At 47.6% G+C, this 22,422-nt stretch overlaps 1 protein-coding gene across 3 annotated transcripts in view; it reads left to right on the top strand.

The window, feature by feature from the left end:
- The window catches only part of ARHGEF9 (Cdc42 guanine nucleotide exchange factor 9), a 286,157-nt gene that overhangs the window by 25,398 nt on the left and 238,337 nt on the right, over positions 1 to 22,422 (top strand). Inside the window, exon 1 of one of the 3 annotated variants that reach the window (XM_028714583.2) lies at positions 11,008 to 11,648. The exons of the other annotated variants lie outside the window; for them this stretch is intronic. The gene's annotated coding sequence lies outside the window, so the exon portion shown is untranslated. Of the gene's footprint in view, positions 1 to 11,007; positions 11,649 to 22,422 lie in introns of those variants that run through there. 3 annotated transcript variants of the gene reach the window in all.

Here is a 22,422-nt window from a genome sequence, read left to right as displayed (position 1 = left end):
CTCCACCATTCCTCAGAAAATAGGGACATTATTATCTATATCAGTAGAGTGTTCCTATTTCCTCCCATTCCTAGTGCCAGGAGGAGGGAATGGTAATCAGGGGCGTATCCTGGGGGGCTAGGGAGGCCATGGCCCTGGGCACATTTTCGAGAGAGGGGGTACAGCCAAGTGGCCCCCCACATGCTTACTCATTGGAACCTGCCTTTGGCGTGCAAGGGAGCTGTCAAAGTGTGCTGGTCCCAGGGGGAATAAGGTACTATTACCGTAGGCCAAGATCAGTTCAGAGTCTCTAGCAGGGTAGATGATCACTAGATGAGACGCGAGAGGTCCGAGACAGGGAGCCGGGCGGGGTAACAGGAACGATGGTAGGGCAGAAGCAGGAAGCCAGGCGAGGAACAGGAACACTGGTAGGGCAGAAGCAGGAATCCAGGCGAGGAACAGGAACACCGGAGAGTCAGAAACAGGAAGCCGGGCGAGGAATAGGCACACTGGGAGTGCCAAACAAAGACTGGGTAAAACAGGTACTCCACAACGACGTTGCTCCCGCAACCTGGGACCGGGCTGCCTGACCTTTATCTTCTTCTAAGGCCGGGGGCGGTCCCGGCCCCCAGAAGCCCCGCCTCTCTTGGCCTTAAGGCGAGCACTCCTCCTGGGAGACACCAGTTCCCTTCGCCTCTCTGCCCTAAGCCTCTGCAGATCAGGAGAGGCCAAAGGGTTACTGGGCCCCGGGGGAGGCTCACCTGTAGCCACTGAGTCTTCCAGCACCTCTGGGGCCTGAATGATTTCACCTGGTGCCTGCTCTTGAGTTTCCTCAGCATCTAGGCCTTGCCCCAGTTCAGCCGGCCCTGGAGGCGGGGACTCCTGTGCCGGCTGGGATTCCTCCGGATCACTCTCAGACTCGGAATCCCAGGCCATCACACCATCCCCCCTCCCAGGCCCCCCCCTCACTTGAGGGTCCGGACCCGGCTTGCTGGGGTACGCCGCATGAAACTCTCGGATGCAGGCAGGCGCATGGACGTTGACCGCTGGTTCCCAGGAACGGTCCTCTGGCCCATACCCCTTCCAGTCAATGAGATACTGCAGCCTTCCCCTGCGGTATCGGGAGTCCAGAATGCGTTCCACCTCGTACTCAGGCTCTCCCTGCACCAAAACTGGCTGCGGTCGGGGACGGTCCGGGTGGAACTCGTCGGGTGGGGCCACCGGACTCAGCAGGGACCTGTGGAATACCGGGTGAACCTTCAGGTTAGCTGGCAACCGGAGACGGAATGCCACAGGCGAGACCTGGTTCACGATCGGGAACGGGCCAGTGAACCGGGCGTCCAGCTTCCGCGAAGGTCGAGAAGGGTGGAGGTGGCGAGTGGAAAGCCATACCAGGTCACCGACGTGAAGTTCCGGCCCCACCTGGCGGTGGCGGTCAGCCTGGACCTTGTACGCCTCCTTGGCCTGGCGCAGCTGCTCCATCAACAGCTGTTGCTGGGACTGGAGCTCCTGAAGCCACTCCGTCACCGCAGGGACCGCAGATGCCGGCAGCACATCCGGAAACAACCGTGGATGAAAGCCATAACTGGCCTGGAACGGGGTCTGCTGGGTGGACGCATTCACCGCGTTGTTATAAGCGAACTCCGCCAATGCTAGGTGGTCGACCCAGTCGTCCTGCTGGTAGCTGCAGTAACACCGGAGGTACTGTTCCAGCACCGCGTTCGCCCGTTCCGTCTGGCCATCAGTCTGTGGGTGGTAAGCAGATGAGAGACAGACCTCTGTTCCGAGGGCCTGGTGCAAAGCACGCCAAAACCGGGACGTGAACTGAACGCCGCGGTCGGACACTACACGCTCAGGTAGGCCATGCAGGCGGAAGACATGCTGAAGGTACAGCTGCGCGGTTTCCTTAGCTGAGGGTACGGATGGGCAGGGGGCACAGTGCACCATCTTCGTGAAGTGGTCGGAGAAAACTAGAAGGCAGGTGCAGCCACGAGACGGGGGTAACTCCACTACAAAGTCCAGGGAAACTGTGTGCCAAGGACGTGGTGGAACCGGCAACGGCTGTAGAAGGCCGGGGGGTCGCCCGGTAGGCCCCTTGGCCCGCCTGCAGACGTCACAACCAGCGACGTAGCGAGCCACGTCAGCCTTCAAACGGGGCCACCAAAACTCACGGCTTACCAGATGGGTGGTCCGATACCGCCCAAAGTGCCCCGCCGCTGGAGCATCATGGGTCATCCGGAGAACCTCAGCCCGCAGCGGCCCTGGTGGGATGTACAGGCGCCCGTGGTGCAGCAGAAGGCCCTGATGCGAGACCAGCCCTGGATACTGAGGGCATGATCCTTCGGCCAGTTCCCGGAGTCGTTCCTGGGCCCAAGCGTCGACCCGCTGCTGTTCCCGCACCCGAGCCTGCAGTGGCTCAACCTCCTGGGTGGCGAGGAATGCAGCTGGTGGTAGGATCGTGGTGGGTGCTGCTTGCTGAACCGTGTCTGCGTTGTCTTCAGGTTTCCGGGACAGGGCATCCGCCTTCTGGTTTTGGGAGCTAGGGATGTAGCGGATCCGGAACTGGAACCGGGAGAAGAACAACGCCCACCGGATCTGCCTTTGGTTCAGCTTGCGGGTGGTCTGGAGGTATTCCAGGTTCCGGTGGTCGGTTCTTACCTCCACCGGGTGTCTTGCTCCTTCCAGATGGTGGCGCCAAACCTCAAAGGCCACCTTGATGGCCAGTAGTTCCCGCTCCCACACGGTATAGTTACGCTCCGCTGGAAGGAGCTGGCGGGAATAGAAGGCGCAGGGTAAGAGTGGCGCTTCCGGTCCGTGCTGCTGAGACAAGACGGCACCGAGAGCCGTACTGGAGGAGTCAGTCTCTACCACAAAGGGTCGAGAAGGATCCGGATGTTGCAAGATTGGCGCTCTCTGGAAACAGGCCTTCAACCCTTGAAATGCCTCCTCCGCCTCCTTGTCCCAGGAAAACGGCGTCTTGGGGCGCAGTAGCCGGGTCAACGGGGTGGTGCGGTGAGCATAATCCGCAATGAAGGTCCGGTAATAGTTGGCGAACCCCAGGAAACGCTGTAGGTCCTTGCGGTTCCGAGGTGCCGCCCATTCTCGAACCGCTGCCACCTTCCCCGGATCCATCTGCACCCCACCTGGTGAGAGTCGGTGACCCAGGAAGTCCACTGACCGCTGATGAAACTCGCACTTGCTGAGCTTTGCATACAGACGATGCTCACGCAAGCGCTGCAGCACGGTCCGGACATGGCCCTCGTGGCACGCTGGGTCACGGGAGTAAACCAGAATGTCATCCAAGTACACCACCACGTACTTGTCTAGCAAGTCCTGGAACACATGGTTGATGTACCGTTGGAACACAGCAGGCGCGTTGCACAAACCAAAGGGCATAACCAGGTATTCGAACTGTCCGTACCGGGTCCCGAATGCTGTCTTCCACTCATCCCCGGCGCGGATCCGAATCAAATTGTAGGCTCCCCGGAGGTCTAACTTGGTGAACACCTGCGCCCCTTGCACCCGCTCCAGTAACTCCGATATAAGGGGCAAGGGGTACCGGTCCGGGATGGTAATTTTGTTCAGGGCCCGGTAATCATGGCAAAGGCGGAGCTCCCCACATTTCTTTTTAACAAAGAGCACTGGCGCAGCAGTGGGCGAGGTAGAAGGTCTAATGAACCCACGCTCCAGGTTCTTGCGCAAGAAGTCCTGCAAAGCCTCGCGCTCTGGCTCTGTTAACGAATATAAGCGACTCACCGGTAGAGGCGCTCCGGGCTGGAGGTCTATGCCGCAGTCAAAGGACCGATGCGGCGGCAGCTGGTCTGCCCCCCGTTCCTCGAACACGTCGTGATAGTCCCGGTACTCAGCGGGGAGCGTTGCAGCAGCCTCCTCAGTGGGCGCAGCTGCTAGCATCTCAGTCTCAGCAGGAGAACTGGGGTCTGGGAAGTGTACAGTCCGTTTGACCCAGTCAATCTGCACATTGTGAGCCTCCAGCCAGTCCATCCCAAGCACCAGGGGGAACCGGGGCATGGAGGCAATATCCAGAGTTCGCATCTCACGGTGCTGCTGGAGGCACAGGACCAGGGGCTGGGTCTCCTGAGTGACGGCACCCGAACGCAGGGGCCGTCCGTCGATTGCCTCCACCTGTACCGGTTCTGGCTTGTTCCGAAGTGGCACCCGATGCTGGGCAGCAAAAGCAGCATCCATATAAGAGCGGGTTGCCCCTGAATCCACCAGAGCATGGGTAAGAATCCATGGCCCTCCTGGAGGGTATAGATGTACCGGAACCATAAGGTGTTGTAATTCAATTGGTGCGGCCCCATTCTGTGCTGTTTGGGACCCCAGGTAGCCAGGGCCATCAGCTACTGGGGTTTGGCGGTTTCCCTGCGGCTGGCGTTTCTCAGGACAGGATCGTGCATAGTGTCCGCTTCCGCCACAATAGAGACATAGGTTCCCCTCCCGACGCCGCGACTTCTCTGCGGGGGAGAGGCGTGGCCGCACTGCCCCAAGCTGCATAGGTTCCTCCAATGACTCAGCTGGGCCTGTGGGGCTGCTGGTAGACACTGGGGCCGAGAACTGGAGGTGCCGGCGGCCCCGAGCCTGACGCCGGTCCTCTAGCCGATCGTCTATCTGTAGACTCCGTTGAATAAGGGTGTCTAGCGTGGTGGGGCGTTCCATTGTGGCCAGCTGGTCCAGTATCTCATCTGAAAGCCCCTCGAGATACTGGTCCCGAAGAGCAGAGTCGTTCCAGGTCAAGTCCTGTGACAGCAGCCGGAATTCTGTGGTGTATGCGGCCACCGTGGACTTGCCCTGTCTCAACCGCCGAATCGCCCGGTTGGCTTGACTCCCCTTCTGAGGGTTGCCGAACGCGGCCTCCAACAGATTGCAAAACCCCCCGTAGTCTGCCAGCAAGGGGGAGTCTTGCCTGAGCAGCGGCAACGCCCACTTGGCCGCCTGTTCCTTTAACAAACTAATCAAAAAATGCACCTTGGTGCGGTCGTCAGGGAAGTTCCGGGCGCGCCCCTGAATATACAGCTTGGCCTGGGCAAGGAACATGGGAAAGCTGGCCGGGGCCCCATCAAATTTCTCAGGCAAGGCCACTGGGTACTTGCCAGAAGCCGGGGCGTCGGCCCCAGGAGCCGGTAGGGCGTCCAAACGCTGCTGTAGTGCCGTAACCGCATTACTGAGCTGCTGCACGGTGTGCGTCAAGGCCTGGTTCTCCTGGGCTATTGCCAACAGTCTAGCCGCTTGGTCGGCCATGGCCTCTGACTCTTCCCGAACGCACCCCAACAAAGAGGGAGTGCGGGTGTGGCGGGAGCAAACTGTGCTGGTCCCAGGGGGAATAAGGTACTATTACCGTAGGCCAAGATCAGTTCAGAGTCTCTAGCAGGGTAGATGATCACTAGATGAGACGCGAGAGGTCCGAGACAGGGAGCCGGGCGGGGTAACAGGAACGATGGTAGGGCAGAAGCAGGAAGCCAGGCGAGGAACAGGAACACTGGTAGGGCAGAAGCAGGAATCCAGGCGAGGAACAGGAACACCGGAGAGTCAGAAACAGGAAGCCGGGCGAGGAATAGGCACACTGGGAGTGCCAAACAAAGACTGGGTAAAACAGGTACTCCACAACGACGTTGCTCCCGCAACCTGGGACCGGGCTGCCTGACCTTTATCTTCTTCTAAGGCCGGGGGCGGTCCCGGCCCCCAGAAGCCCCGCCTCTCTTGGCCTTAAGGCGAGCACTCCTCCTGGGAGACACCAGTTCCCTTCGCCTCTCTGCCCTAAGCCTCTGCAGATCAGGAGAGGCCAAAGGGTTACTGGGCCCCGGGGGAGGCTCACCTGTAGCCACTGAGTCTTCCAGCACCTCTGGGGCCTGAATGATTTCACCTGGTGCCTGCTCTTGAGTTTCCTCAGCATCTAGGCCTTGCCCCAGTTCAGCCGGCCCTGGAGGCGGGGACTCCTGTGCCGGCTGGGATTCCTCCGGATCACTCTCAGACTCGGAATCCCAGGCCATCACACAAAGCATGCCCAGCCACAGCTCCACTGTCAGGTCAAGTCTGGCCTGTGGGCAGAGTGGAGGAGAGGCAGTGGCAGTGGCAGCGGTGTTGCCACCCTTCTCCTGCACTGGGCTGTTGATCACTCCCACATCCATGCTCCTGAAATTATGTCAGCAGACTTTGGCAACATACCAAAACTGAACTGACAAATGAGCCCCCAAAATGAGACATGTGTATGTCTGTGTGTGAGAAAGGGATGTTGGTATGGCTTTGGATTAGATAACAGATTCTTCAGGGATGTAGAATCTAAACATGGTAGGACATAGGAGTGAGCTGGAAGCTGCAATCCTATGCACATTATCCTATAAAACAACAGGCCTCACCACTTGCAGCATTTAACTATTATGTTTTATGTTAAATAATAGGCAAGCATGGGAAACTGCAGCACAGGAAAGAGAGATTTAAGCTTCTTTTCTCAGCTGTGGTCTCCCTGCACCCATGCAGCCAGGCAATTAGCATTAGTAGAAAACTCCCATTAGTGTAAATGAAAAGTGTTTTTCCTAGTGCTAATTGCTATGTGTGTGAACTTCATGGAAATTGTGGCTGGGAATGGAAACCTTCAATTTATAATCTTGCTTGTGGTATCTATTTTTAAAAAGCAAACCTACATGATTCCTAATGACATTATTAATGTCACAGTGGGACTTACTTCAGAGTAAGGACTAGACCTCATACACCCCTTTCTGCGCACACAGGGCTGGATTAACCTTTGAGCAAAATAAGCACAAGCTTAGGGCATCAAAGGAATGGGGGAGTGGGGCACCACAGAAATTTCCCATTGCTGGATTTTTAACATTAATGGTCATAAATTGTTCAGCTGAGCATTCATTTTCTCAGTTGAAGTATATTAAAAATCCCAACAGAACAACTATGCAACAAGGCAGGCTGAATGCCTTATCTCTACTGAGTATAGAAGCAGATCTGTTACAGAAGATTGGTTTTTTGAGGATCTGATCAAAGACTTTGCAATTAGAAAATGTAGGAGAAAATTTTTCAAATATAAGTAAAGTGTAAATATACAAAAATAAACATTATTGTCCATCTTACTATAGGTTTTGTTTCATTTCAAAAATTGAAATTTTATTTTATGGTTTATGATTGTTTATATTTTGAATTAGATATATTTGGGGCACCAAAATCTTTTAAGTGTTTTGGGCCTCTAAAGATCTTAATCTGGCCCTGTGCATGCATGTGCAATTGTGCATGGCTAGTGGAGTGGATAGTAGATAGTAGATAGTTCAGGCAGATAGTAGATAGTTCAGGCGGAACAGGGCATTGGCTCAGTATGGTTCAGATAGCCTCAGGTCAGATCAGGTCATTCCACAGGAGATGCATTGGCAAAGCAATCCGCAGTAGAATTGCATACACCGCTCACTAGGTTGTGAGCCAGTGGCTCAATCCTGCTGCCTACAGAGATTTGCAGTCACCAGCTGGTGAACAGAGGGTCCAGTCCTGCTATTTTGGACTTCAGTCCAGATATTTTGGACTTCAATTAGCCCTAGCTAGCACTGCCCTGCCAGCTGTGGCTATTGTAGTTCAAAACCTCTGGAAGGCACAAGGTTGGGGGAGCCTCTCCTGTTTGGTGGTGTATGTGCCTCCCTCAAGCTTCCTGTTCATTAAGCTAGAGGACCAAGTTCATTACAGCTAAAATGAACAGATTATATATAATAAGCACCACCCCAGCATTTCTGGCTAAGGGCTTCAGTGCAGCACCAGACTGGAAGAGTAGGTATCTCCTGTGTGGACATGCCCAAACTAAGTGCACCTCCCTTACCAAATGTGACATCTCCATTTCTTCTGTAAGAAGAGCCTCGCTGGATCAGGCCAACAGCATCTTGTACCCACAGTGGGCAAACAGACGCCCATGGGAAGCCCATAAGAAGGATCTGAGCACAACAGCACTCTCCCTTTCTGTGGTTTCCCAGCAACTGGTATGCAGAAGCATACTACCTCTGACAGTGGAAGCAGACGGTAATCACTATATCCTCAACGAATTTGTCAAATCCACTTTTAATGTCATCCAATTTGGTGGCCATCAGTGCTTCCCACAGAAGTGAATTCCATAGTTTAACTAGGCGCTGTGTGAAGAAGTACTTTTTTTTGTCTGTCCATCTTTCCTAAGGGCACACTGAGGTAGGTAGGTGTTTATGAGACTGGTATGGGGTACTACCACTTCGGTTATAGGCAAAAGCTCAGTGTTTTAAATCATGGCAGCAGTGACGGGATGGGGGGAGAGCTTCGGTTGTGGATTTTTGCCATGCAAAAGCACGAGCCTCTGCCCTCTAAGAGGAAAAAATAAACATAGCAACCTTGGCAGCTCTTGAGTAAGACTTTTATTCACTTGCACAATCCATTGAAACTTGAGCACATCCGATTACTGCTAAATTCAGAGAGCAGTGAGCATATACTTAATTATTCCATTGACACCCATGAGGTGTGTTTTAGATTGCACCCATGTAATATGCAAAATACGGGGAAGAAGGATGATGCTACTCTGCACAGCAGGGACTTGGAACTTGTACCCTCTTGGTGCTGTTGGGCTTCAGATCCCATTATCTCTGATCATTAGTCAAGCTGGGGTTGATGGAAGCTGGAGTCAATAATGCCTAGAGGATGGTAGGTTTTATCAGATGTTCCTGTGTATCACAAGCATACTCATGCTCCAAGTGTGAATCCTCATGTAGCAAAAACAGTACCACTCACACAGAAGGAGGAGGTATTAGCAGGCTCAAGAGAATCCCAATGTTTGCAGAAAGTTTTTTTTAAAAACCAATCAGCATATGCAAGTTTGTGCCCTGTAGGCCTGGGATTCCTCTCTTTTCAGCCACCAGCTAGCAATGCCTCTGAAAGGCAGCGTACAGAAAGTGTAGTGTAATGGTCAGAGTTTTAAAATAGGACCTGGGGGACCATGGTTTTAATTCCCACTCAGTCACGAAGCTCACTGGGTGACCTTGGGCCAGTCATATTCTCTCAACCTAACCTACCTAAGTGGGTTGTGGTGATGATAAAATGGAGAGGAGGAAAAGAATATGAAGGAAAACCTTCAGCTCCTTGGAGGAAAAGGTGGTATATAAATGGGAGAATACGAAAGAAATAACTTTTCCAGGATGGAAGCAACCACTTTCTAACTTTCTCTGATAGCCATCAGCTTTCATATGCTGTGAAATCAGCATATGAGTCCAGTGCCCCATAGCTCATTTTTAAAAGTTTTGTTTTGATTATCTGGACTTATTAGAAGGAATGATAGACTTTGGGGGACAGGGAGACATACTTAAATGATATATTTGTTTTATTAAAACTTATATACCATTTGATTGTAAAAATATCCCTCAAAGTTTACCAAAAGAGTTAAAAACAATTACCAAAAGAGTTTAAAATAAATATAATCCGTGCACAAAATGAAATCAAAATAATTAAAAATTTTAATTTTAGCAGCTTAAATGTTAACATTCTACATATATTTTTAGCAAGTGCTAAAAAGAGTACCCTGGTATATAAATAGGCAGGGAGTTCCAAAAGATGCCTGCATGCCACATATTTGTCATCTACAAAAGCTTGTGTCATAATACATTTTTTTTATTTTTTATTCTGCTACAATACTCTTTCTTGCATTTTCACTCTATCAAGAGTGGTCCAAATCATGGGGAGAGGTTCATAGCTCAGTGGCAGTGCATCTGCCTTGCAGGCAGATGGTCCCTTGTTCATTCCCCAGCATCTTCAGGTAGGGCAGGGAATGAAACCCCTGAAGAACTGCTTTCAGTCTGTGTTGACAGTTCTGGAGTCAGACAGGCCAAGGACTCTGATTCAGTACAAGTCAGCTTCCTATGTTTCTATACATCAGGGGAAGATAACCTTTGGTGCTCTTTATTTTGCTAGACTCCAACTCCCACCAGCCCCCAGCCCCCATGTTCAATGGTCAGGGATGATGGGTGTTGTAGTTCAACCCTGTTAAGCATTAAGAGGGGTGGAAGGAAGATACCAACAATAGTAGAATGGCAATTGAAAATGATGGACTATGCAGAAATGGCAAAACTTACAGAAAAGCTCAGAGACAATGACATTGAGAAATTTAAAAAAGAATGGGAGGCATTTATTGTATACGTACAAAAATATTGTAAACAAGTAGAAACATTGGCAGGCTTTGACTAAACACTTGCAAGCAATTAAAATAAGATAAAGTTTATGGAAGGAAATTTGAACTGAAACAATAAAAACTGATGGTATGTAATATATTCAATGAACCAGGAAACGAAATGGAAGTCAGGAGGTTACAGAGAACCTCTGAAAATATGTTTTTAAATTTTTATTTTAGTTCTTATATTCCATGTTGGATATTTTGTATTTCTCTTTTTTTATGGAAAAGAATTGTTGAATTTGAAATTGTAAAACCAGTAAAATTTTATTTTATTTTTTTAAAAAAAAACCAGTTTCAGAGGACATACGGTACTTTAAAGTTAATGCACGCCAGGGATTGGACAGGAATGGTTTCTGAGCAGACATGGCAGATGTTTATAGGATTGCCCTCAAGGTGTCTGATGCCAGAAAGGTCCCCACCCACCTACTTACCTCACTCTACAAAGAAGACTAGTCAGAGACAGGAAGCCAGACCTCCTCCTCTCTTCTCTCCCTGCTTATTTCCAGAAAGTTGAATAAGGTGGAAGGAAATTATGTGAACCAGGGCCTGGGAGACTGGGGTTCAAATCTCCACTCAACCATGAAGCTTACTGGTAACACTGGGCCACGCATTGTCCCTCAGGCAAAACAGCCTAACAGGTTGTTATGAAGATAAAATGGAGAGCGCCACCTTGAGCTCCTAGAAGTCATAAGTGTAGTACTATTATTATTTTTATTTAAAAAAACAACCTTAAAAGAAGCCTGTCAAGCGATCCCAGTGGCAGGAAGAAGGGGTGGGAAGTTTCTCAACAGCCAGCGAGTAGCAGCTGTGAGGCCAGATTGTGTTGCTTTCCGACGGGAGCCCCGGGACAACCGGCTGCCTCTGAGGAACCAGCCTTACACATTAAGGCTTCCCGCGTTCTCAAATTCACACGCATGTGCCCCCCCCCCACTCGTGTGAATCTTTGCGGATAGCGGCGGCAGCGGCAATTGCTCCACGCTTCTTGCTCGACGTGTCTCCGCAAGCCCAGAGCAGCTTCTTTTGCTCTCCGGTTTCTCCCGCAACTTCAATGCGTATTGCACGTCAGTTTGGCCTGGGGAAAAACGCGTGACAAGGAAAAGGAGGTGGAGAAAAATAATAGTACTTAAAAAAAAAAAAAAAGTTAAAGCACGTTTTGCAAAGCAGTGAAAAGTAGATTCGGCTAGGAGAAGGAGGAAGGGTGTGTAGCTGTGTTGGTGTTCGGGTTGCGGAAACTGCCCTCTGTATTCGGATTCCTTTTTGGAGCGGCGGGGAGAGAACAGCCGCGCTTGGGGAACGGAGGAAATTCCCTCCGCTACGAGGCGGCGGCGGCAACAGCGGCGGCGGCGAAACCAGACGGCCGCTGCGGGGACGCCGCTAGAGCCTGCTTCTCTGGAATGAGGAACCAGCTGGCGCCTTCCTTGACACCAGCCTCGGCAGGCCGCGCCAGAACCGCGTGCGGAGGAGCCGCGCAAAACTTGACAAGGTAAAACCACACGGGGAACTTCGAGTCGTTGCGAGCTCCAGACTTCGTGGACGTATGGTGCGAGGGGCAACGCGCATTGCTTCCCATCATGCGAAATGCTGCGAGGCAGACCAGTTCTTTTTGGCCCCTGCAGAGTCGGGGGCCGTGAACGTCTGCCCTGAAGGTCCTGCCCTGGTGGCGCCAGTGGAGCCGCGGAGGGAGCGGGAGGGCTTCGCTTTCTCTTGGTCGTCTGAAGGGGTGGGTTACCTCTAGACTTTGAAAAGAACAGTTAATTTCTCTCTCCCCCCCCCCCCCCGCGCCCCTAAGCTTCAATAGATCAAATGCCATTTATATATCTATATAACCCAACGGGTTTATTTCATAAGGGCTGGGAAAAGAGTTCTCTGGCTGAAGATCCCTGGGGTGACAGCCCCACAGAACTCAAGCAGGCTTAAGCCCCGGGTCCACTGAGTGATTTATGGGAAAGACCCATCCGTGCAGTGGAACTGAATCCTGAGCATGTATAGGACCGGGAGGTTGTGTAGGCTGCAGAGGTCAGACCTATTAAACTTCATTAGGCTTTCAGTAATCTCAATTTTTTCCAGGCACAGCATGACCCACCTTAAAAACAACAACAACAATAAGAATAATAATAATATGCATTTAAGGACCTATTTCTTCTTCTTTATATGGTAATGGTACTGCTGTTGTTGTGACCACCTTAGATCAAGTCCTGGTAGAGGACCAATACCTCCCCCCCCCCAGCCTGGCCCACCCATCTTCTATGCTATTGTCAGCCGTATTGGATCCAAGTAAACATGTATAGGATCAAGTTGCAAACCTGAGCTCACACATACACCCTGGGATAGCACAAGCATTTAAGTCAGCGGGATTGACTTCTGAGCCAACCTTCATATGATTAGGAGGTAGACCTAATGAGAACAATTAATCCCTAACTTTGGGCGTAGTTTGCCATAAATTTTGAGTAAGTCCTATTGACCATAAGTGGGATGTGCTTCTGAGTAAACTTGCTATGAAGACTGAACTCCTATAAACACACTGGCTGGTGAGTCCTGTTTACTTTTTAGCAAACATGCTTAAAGTTCTGGTGTTATCTAGCTGGGAACCTCTCAACCCCCCCCACCACCACCATTTAAGGGCAGATGGACAGAAGGGCAGCTGCTGCAGATGGAATGTGTGTATGCAGTTTTGGCTCTCTCTTTTTAAAAAGCACCTGGAAGCACCTTATTTGAATATCTGCTAGCTCCTCCCTCCCACCATCTGAAAACTTATCAGATACAGACCTAGATGGCTTGATTTAACATCAACATCCTTTTCTCTTTCTCTCACCCATCCCAGCTTTTTAAACATCCACTTCTGTGGAAGTCAAAGGTTTGGTGACATTTTGCTTGGTCTAATAAAAGTATTGACATAATAAGGGCTTTGGAATTTTTCTAACATGCCAAAACAGCTAGCACTGATCTTTAAAAGTGAGTGTCTGTTTTGCAGCATAATCAATGCATTGCCTTGTGGCACATCCAAAGTGGACAAGTTCATTGTGAGTTCATTTTTTCAGTTTGTGTTAATTTTTATTAATTAGCCCCCAACTTTGAAAATCAACTGACAGCTAGTACAGGGCATGCACCACTACTCCCAGTACTTCTTTCTGCATTCCATTATTGACTTGTGAAATTTTCTGCTGCAATTGGTGGCAATGACTACAGTCTGGGGATGCCTTTCAGATGTTGTTTGGACTCCCGTCAGCTCCATCCAGCATGTTCAGTGGTAAGCAATGATGAGAACTATAGTCCAGAAAAAAACTAGAGGATGCCATGTTGACTATCCCCTGCTTTAGGCTGAGAGGTCTTTCTTTAAGGGTTTTTACAAATTTGTGCAACAGGTGATTTTTATCACTGGCTGTTAACTATAATGTCTAAATGGAGCCATTCTGTTGAGAGGCAGTCTACCTCTCAATAACAGTTGTTGCTGGGCTAATGGTAGAAGAGGACTGTCTGTTTTCTTCATCCTTTAAGCTTGTGGGCTTTCCAGCAGCATCTGGCTTGCCACTGTGAGAAACAGACTGCAGGTCTAGGAACACAACTGGTCTGACAAAGTCAGCGGGTAGTTCATTTACTTTCCGCCTTTTGTTTCTCTCTCACTTACATCTATGTGCATGTAAAGCCTTCTGCACAGGGATGCCATATGAAATGTATCCAGAAACTTGATTTTGAATAAATGTGCAATTAATCCCTTTTTGAATGTTATTGTGTTGTTATCTTCCTTAGTGGGATGTGCAAATCACTATTATAAATAATGTTTTTTGTAGGGTGGGGGTCACTGAGGATTAATTTATGGAATCAAGGGGCAATGGTTTTTGGGAACAATCCTATGCATGTTTACTCAGGAATGCATCCCACTTTGTTCAATGGGACTTCCTCTCAGTGTGGATAAGATTTGAGCTTAAATAATGAAGAGGCAGAAACTTGAGTCACGCTCCAATGGCATGTCAGTTTTGGAAATGGCTGGACTCTTGGGGTGACTGAAGGCTATGTTTGCAATACCCATGTCAGTAATTATCAGTTAAAAACAGGCCTCTTCCTCTCTCTATGCTGCACTGATGACATTCATACATTTTCAGATTACTGTATAAGGGAGAGGCTCCACCTTTTCCATGTCAGATTTTCTGTGTGAAAATGGTCCAGATCTAAATGCTGAAGATTCTTGCTCTCACTGAGTATATATTACAGTACTACAAGTATTCCAAGCCCTTATAGATCAGATGATGACACACAGTGAATATATATTTAATGTATTTTGATTTGCAGGTGTGTGACTAATGGTCTTTGAGGTTTTGTGGTTACCTGACTATACTCCAAGCATAACAAACCAGGCCTTTGCACTTTTGTACAGTGGGAATATGCTGCTTTGGAGCACTTAAAATATATAGAGATTTATATACATGTGGCTCAAGAAACCAACAAGTGAAAGCAATCCTGCCTCTTACTTTCACCTAATAATACGGTGTACCTTTTACAGTCACGTAATAATACATCACATAATAGGCTGTTCTGGTGAGCAAAGTCTGTAAAATTAGGTTGTCTCAGTACACCTTTTTCTATAATATACCACAAACTGGAGAATCTGTCTCCCTGCTTTCTCTTGCTGAACCATGTTGCTGGTGCAGAGTTCTCTTCCAGAGCTGTGAGGGATGTGAAAGTTACATAAGAGCAGCCTTCCCCAGCCTGGTGGCTCCAGACATTTTGGACTACAACTCCCATCAGTCCCAGTGGTGTCTGGGAGGTGTCCTGGTGTCTGGAGGGCACCAGGTTCGGGAAGGCTGTTGTAAAGTGTGTTCCCTGATGAAGCCTACCAAATGCCACCTTTCCCCAAGGACTTGTGAGGCGAATCTGATGCTGTATTCCCCTTCTTTAGAACCTTTGGGCATCTTCTACACCATCCTGTTTTGGGGAACTGCATTTGCCTCTCGTTTTTCAGAGCATCTTGAAATATTACTATAGAGACATGCAGGTTCCTTGCGATCCTATGTCCACTGTAATTGTCTCTGTAATTCTTTTAGACTTTCTGGGCATCTGTGCCGCAGGCGGCAATTCCCCCAGTGAATGCAGCCACCATGTTGCTTGTGTGCAGTGACACTCGGTTGTTGCTCTGCTGTGCTTAGGTAATATAGCTGCTCATTTGCAATTGCTGTGGCTTGACCCCTTCTGAACTGTGTATCTGTTGGCCTGGGACTTGATTATGAGCCCTCTGGAAGCCAAGCACTTAACTGACAGGAGCCCTCCTTCCAAGGTGCGAATGTATAGTATACCCTGCACTGGTATGGTTAGCATTCCTCCATTTAGCTTATTGTAGTTCACAAAACCTTGTCCAATTCCTTCTGCAGTGATGATGCTTCCATCTGCTAGATTGGGTTTTTTCTTTACTGTTAAGGTCTAACTCTGTAAGAAAGCTTCTGTTAATGGCCATGTGACTTGTTGCTCTAGTCCAGAGTCTGCACACGAGCTGTGGGATAAGTTTCCTTGTGTGGCTTTGAAGCATGCACTTCATTGCTGTTATGACTTTCTTACCTTATCTCTCTGCCTTGTTTTTTGTGCAGTACTATTTTTGTTAATACTATTGTTAGCACAATTCACCCTCCTCTTTTTTCTTTTTAAAGTTTACTTCATTCCCCCTCTCTTTCTTTCCTCTTTCCTTGCTAGATTTACAAATGAAAAAAATAATTTAACAAGTTAAACTGCAAACCCGAAATTGTTTTTATTTAATTATGTTTTGATAGGCACATTGGTGGAAGACACGGGTATAACCGGCTACTAGCTGTGATGGCTATGTAATGCCTCCACTGTTAGAGGCATTATGCTTCACAATACCAGTTGCTGGGAACCACAGGAGTGAAGAGTGCTCTGGTGCTCAAACAATCCTTGCAGATTTCCCACATGCATTTAGTTTGCTAATGTGCAAACAGGATTCTGGACTAGATGGACCATTCGGCTGATCCAACAGGCTCTTCTTATGTTTTCAGGCTTTTGCTGTTTTGCTTTCCGTATGAAGCAGCCCCTTGTGGGTTCATCCACACTTCTGTTTGCCCTACGATTTCTAGACACTGGTCAGAGAGGTTTTTTCTTTTGTCCTGCTGCTTTTCCTGGGAAAACCCGCTGTTTAGTACTGAATCGCAACAAATGTCAGTTGAGTTTTCTATAGATTGACACATGGTCTGATTCAGCAGTAATCAGCAGGGTATTCCCAGGAAAAGCAGCAGGACGAAAGAAAAACCTCTCAGACCCGTGCCTAGAAATCAAGGGGCAAATGGAATAAACTGGGACAAAGGGAAGTGTTGTTGAGCCCTAAGTGTCCTTTAAGTGTTCCTTAAGTGTTGTTTCCTTCTTCTGCATCTTGCTGTCAGTGCTTCTTAGCAAAGCTTCCCTATCCTGGTGCTGACTTCCCTGTATAATCTCCTTCATGCCCTGGAATCCATCCATTAGTCGACCCACCACAAACTCAGGGTGAGTTGCTTTTCAGGCCTTGTTTCTAAGGCATTCACGAGGGCAGCCTACGCATGAGTAAAGCTGCCACATGGTTGTCCTTCATGTTCCCCCACCCCATGCCAAATAGTTTACCTACCGCTTCCAACTTTGTGCTTTTGTGGTCTTGTATCTCAACTCCATCCCAAGTCTTCTGCTGTATGGGAAAGACCCTTTTTAAAAAGAAGAAGAAGAAAAGGTATTTTCATGATTTATTTGCCAGCCCCCTTTTAATGTTTCTTCCTAATGGTCTTTGGATGCTGACCTCCTCTGCTGTGGTTTTAATGAGAATGATGTGAGTTCTGAAGTCTGTTCTGTTTTTCATGGTGGATGTGGTTTTATTCTGCTGTTTATGTCTTTTTCCTCTCTGCATTTTTTATTTATGTTGTTTTTTAATTGAATTTATTGAATTGCTTGCGATAAGGCAGGGTAAACACCTTTTAAATAAAAGCAAGCAAGCAAGCAAGCAAGCAAGCAAGAGGTCTCGCTAAGGTGAAGAAACAGTAACAACAACAAAAACCATTCCAGTAATCCTTCATCTTTATCTCGTATCTTTTTGTCTGGCTAACAGCCAAATAATCAAAGGAAGAATTTCTCAACTGTTGCCCATGGACTGCTTGTGGTCCAATTGTTACACAGTTAGGAGTATCTGTTCTTGATGCCACAAATGATTGCTGAATATCAATTTCAGGAGATCAAGGCTGCTTTAACTGGGGCTGGATTATTAGAAAGGCCTCTTACCTGAGGCCTGTGATTGTCGTAATATTTTAATTTTTATTCTAATATAACCCATAAGTGCATTTATATACCTCTGAACAATAAAAGCATCTCCAAGTGGTTTGCAACAACAAAAGTGTGTGTGTGTGCGCACACACACACACACACACACACACACAAACAAACTAAAAACCACAGTACCAAATAAATCAATAAAATTCCCCAAAAGCAAGAACAGCAGCCTATTTCGAAAACATTTTGAGTCAGAGATCTTTTATCTCTTCACTCTCCCTTTGCAAAGGCAAATCCTGACTCACATTATGCATCATTCACCCCACCAACAGATACATATCACACCCAGATTCTCCCTTACATGTCCTCCCAACCACTTTTCTCACTATGTAAACAGAAATCTTGCAGTACCACTACTCATTGAGCATCACTCATTCCATTCTGCTCCCACACCTCTTGCTAACATCCCTCCCCCATCACTCTAAAATCTCCCTGTGAATCAGGAAACCACTCTCACCAATGACATCCACCACATTGGAAAGGCAAGACTGTGCTTATAAAAATATCAGTTTTGCTTGCACTCTGACTGCACCAGCAAAGAATAGATTTTTTATAACAATTTATTAATTTTCCAAAAAGATAACATCAAAAACAAACATAACAGCAACAATATATAAAGAAAAAGGAAAAAGAAAAAGAAAAATGCAAAAAACAAAACAACCCCCCATCATAATAAAAAAATTTAAACCATAATATTTGATTGCCTCCCCTCCCCTCCTCCTCTTGGTTTCATTGCTTAATGCTTGTTCATGCACGTCCTTATAACCTTAATAATCCATTTTTTAGACCTTGTTCATCTTAATACAAGTGAGTTTTTAAAATTTATACTAATGTAAAAATCTATACACAAAGCTTAAAAGATGAGCATTAAACCTTTACCCTGAACACCAGCAAAGAAAAAGGTTTGATGAGACCTCCGTCAATTTTCAAGTGGTCGATGGGAGAAAAACACAATTTTCAAGTGGTCGATGGGAGAAAAACAAACAAACAATTGTGCTAAACCAAGGAGGAAACTGTTTTCCCCCCTTCCTTCCTTCTTTCTTTCCCTTCCTTCTTGCATTTACTAGTCATTTTTTCATGAAAAAATGTGATCAAAGCAACTTATAAAAATGCAATTAAAACCAAATTTAAGAAATCAAAAGGGGGGGGGATAGAAACACATCCATGCCTTTAAAATACCAGATGTAATATTTTAAATTTAGTGTGCAGCAGCTTATGGCATAGTAGAACTGGGCCCTTAATCATCTGTGTAGGGATAGAATTAAGTTGTGGCCCTTAGTTTGAGAATAGACAGTGTTACACATGGGGAATCAAAGGCCACAGGTTCTTCATTTCTGGCTTAATAGAAGGATGAGGCACGGTACAGGGCCAATACCAAGCAATTGTATAATAGCCCTTTCAATACATCACTGTATATGAAACAGGAAGGTGTGAATTGCACATAGGAAACCTACACACGTTGCATTCAGCTGTATGCACATAGGACCTAGAATACACAGCAATTCCATCCCTCCACCTGTTCACTTTTATTCTGCAGGACCACCAGTAGAAATATTTAGTTGGATAAGAAAGATGGGTATTTGTCATGAAAAGCGTTACCTGAATTTGTGGGTTTCAAGGAAGTGGGGTTACAGAAGTAGCACAGCAAGATTCTCTTACAAGCTCCTTCTCAGTTTGGGGGCACATAAAAGCTACTACAATTCCAATTTAGTGTTTATGTATAACAACTATCCAGTCTGATGTTTGCATGTGTAGGCAACATGTGGTGTGTTTGAAGAAATATGTTTTAAGCATGCAGAAAAAAGATAGTATGGTTGCACATGCCTGCTCTCCAAGGGGAAGTTGTTCCACATGGCCAGTGCCATTCCTGTAGAACAGTTGTCTTCAAGCTTTTCAGACCCAGGACCCAGTTTTAACTCAAACATACATCTGGGGATAGCTTTCAGAATCTTTTACCATCTATTTGCCTGGTGGTAGTGCTCCTGTTGCGACCCACCTCGGATCATGTTGTGAGCCACTAGTGGGTCCTGATCCACCAGTGAAAGATGAGTGCTATCCTTCTGGATGGATAGAAGATGAAACACCACAGGCTGCAGACAGGTCCATTGGGGATAAGGCACTCTTTCAAATAAATTGTTGCCAAGCTGTTTAGGGCTTTATGAACTACAACAGTAAAGCCTTAAACCTAGCTAAGTAGCCAGCCAGCCAGTGTACCTTCCTCAGCAGATGTAATATATGCTCACAGCACGGTGTGCCTCTCAGATGAAGAGCTATGCTGCTGCATTCTGCACTAGCTGCAGCTTCCAAACCAGGCTTAAGGGCTTCCCCACATAGAAAGCATTGCAGTAATCCAGTGTTAGTGTTTCATTGCATTGGGTTTTGAATAGTTTTGAATAGTTCATGCTGCAGCAATGTGAAAGGCAGGAGATAAATATTTTAAATAAGTAAAGTAAACTTCATTTATTTTATTGCATTTAGGAGGCAGGGTGCCTCCAAATGTCAGTTGCTGAGGTTCAAAGACAGCAAGAGTGCTCTTTATTCTGGTTGGCCACTGTGAGAGCAGGATGCTGGACTAGAAGCCCCCCCCCCCCCCCCCGATCCATTAGGATTTTTCTTCTGTCCTAATGAAACCTCTTTTTTGTATTTCACATGGTACAAATGAAATTATTTTCTGTTTAATACCTTTTCTGTCATTTTTAACTCAAAAGGTCCTGGAGGAGTAATGTTTTCTAAAGAATATAAATACCCCTCTCAGGAGAAATATATCAGCCTTTTTCCTCCCAGGGGTTTGTCTATTGCTGTTTTTGAACACCGGTGCTCATTTTATTTTTAAAAGGGCTGGCCTGCAATGCAAATATTAGCACTAGACAGGGCTATGCTGATTCATGGCTGCTTTAAAAACCTGAATGCTCCGTACAGTGGATTTGAACTTGCTCAGATGGTGTTTTTTTTGGAATGTTGGTTACTCCCATACCAGTACCTTGAATGACTAGCTTTGGGGGAAGGAAAGGAGAGAAAAAAATGCCAAGTTTATCTCAGTAAAACTCTTATAACTTCTACAGCAGGAAAAACCTGGCGGCGCTTCTTGTTGGATGCAGTAAGCACAGTGGGTTTTGTTTTTGTTTTTTGGGGAGTTGGTTTTACTGAAGGATGGTGATGAAAGTGGAGCCAGTCTGACCCAGTACCCAGTACAAGCAGCTCTCTATGGTGGTGAAATTATGGTGAATAAACCTTCTAGGCAGGGCACAATTCCTGTTCTCTGCTCAACTCCAGAAAACCTTGGGACGACATTATCTTAGTCACGGGTATAGAGTGTTTTTCAACCTAAGGACCACCTTCCCTTCTGGAACAGGGATGAGAGGGTGCAGTCTGGACAACCCTTTTCAGGGAGAAATTTAATTGATCCTCCCCAATGCATACAGCACAATGGGATTCTCAGGCCTAGGAGCCGATGGTGGCCCACTAAGCCCCTCTGTCGGGCCCTTGCCATGTTCTCTAGGCCACAGCCTTACCAGTACAGCTCTGTGCCCTCCTTGGGTGCTTTTGCCTGGCCTTTTCCTTGAACTACAAAAATGCCTCTTGCTTGCCTATATGGAGGTTGGAGAGAGGTGTAGGTGTAGGAATCTCTGCATTTTGCCTGGCTGGAGTACTGCCCACAGTACAAAGATAAGAGTCATTCGTCCGTTGCTCCTCCCATTTTCACACTGGCCCCTCCCACCACTGGCATGCAGCCACACCCCCTGAAGGTTGCCCAAGAGGGAATGCTGCCCATAGGCTGAGCAAGGTTCCTCACCTCTGGCAAAGGATAAGATTGGGCGGGTATTGGCAGGTACAAAGAACTGGCGTAAAATTTAGGGTTGACTACCGTGTCCTTTGGGTGGCACTGTGGGTTAAACCACGGAGCCTAGGACTTTCCGATCAGAAGGTCGGCAGTACAAATCCCCGCGATGGGGTGAGCTCCCATTGCTCGTTCCCTGCTCCTGCCAATCTAGCAATTTGAAAGCATGTCAAAGTGCAAGTAGATAAATAGGTACCACTCCGGCGGGAAGGTAAACGGCGTTTCCATTTGCTGCTCTCGTTCGCCAGAAGTGGCTTAGTCATGCTGGCCACATGACCCGGAAGCTGTACGCCGGCTCCCTCGGCCAATAAAGTGAGATGAGCGCCGCAACCCCAGAGTCGGTCACGACTGGATCTAATGGTCAGGGGTCCCTTTACCTTACAACTAATATCTGCTCAGAGTAGACATTAATGGCCCTAGGTTCATGTTCATGAATTTCAGTGGGCCTTTTCTGAGTAGAACTAAGTTTGGAGACAACCCTTAGTAGTGGGACTCCTACATTTTAATAGTGTCACAGTCATTCACTTGGTCGCTTTTGCAACAACCCTACATAGGGTGGGGGTGGTGACTGTATTATTCCCATTTTGCAGTTGCGGGAACTGAGACTGACTGACTGTGGATTGCCTGAGAGGCAGAGGCAAGTTTTGAGATGTGGATGTCTGGTTCACAGCTCAGACTCCTAGCTGCTCTGCTAGCTGTCAGTGGCACAGGTAGGCCCCCCACGGCTGCATGCATCCCCTGACCTTATTATATGCAACTCCTGATACCACCTACACTTGTCTCATTCTTCCATCCAAAAAATAATTCCTTCATTCCTGCTCCTTATTTTTTCCTGGCTGTTAAAAAATGTAAAAGACACTTCTGGAACTATAATGGAATATAGTGCAAGCTTAGTGCTCATGTTGGTATTACAGGCCACAAACATTTCAGGCACATCTGATATGTGCACAACCGTGCTGAACCCAGAAATGACCTGAAAACGTCACAAAAATGGGCAGGGGAGGAATAGGGTGTTTGCAGCCTTTATCCATGGATGTTCCTATTATATGTGATTTCATGTAAGCCTGCAGTGCCATGGAACATAACCCCCACACAAATTGGTCACTGCCTTTATTTGCTTCCGGGGAAAAGT

The sequence above is a fragment of the Podarcis muralis genome, chromosome Z (genome assembly GCF_964188315.1).
Source record: "Podarcis muralis chromosome Z, rPodMur119.hap1.1, whole genome shotgun sequence".
Classification (NCBI taxonomy): Eukaryota; Metazoa; Chordata; class Lepidosauria; order Squamata; family Lacertidae; genus Podarcis; species Podarcis muralis.
Note: the sequence above shows the minus strand (reverse complement) of the source record. Positions and strands in the feature narration are given on the sequence as shown.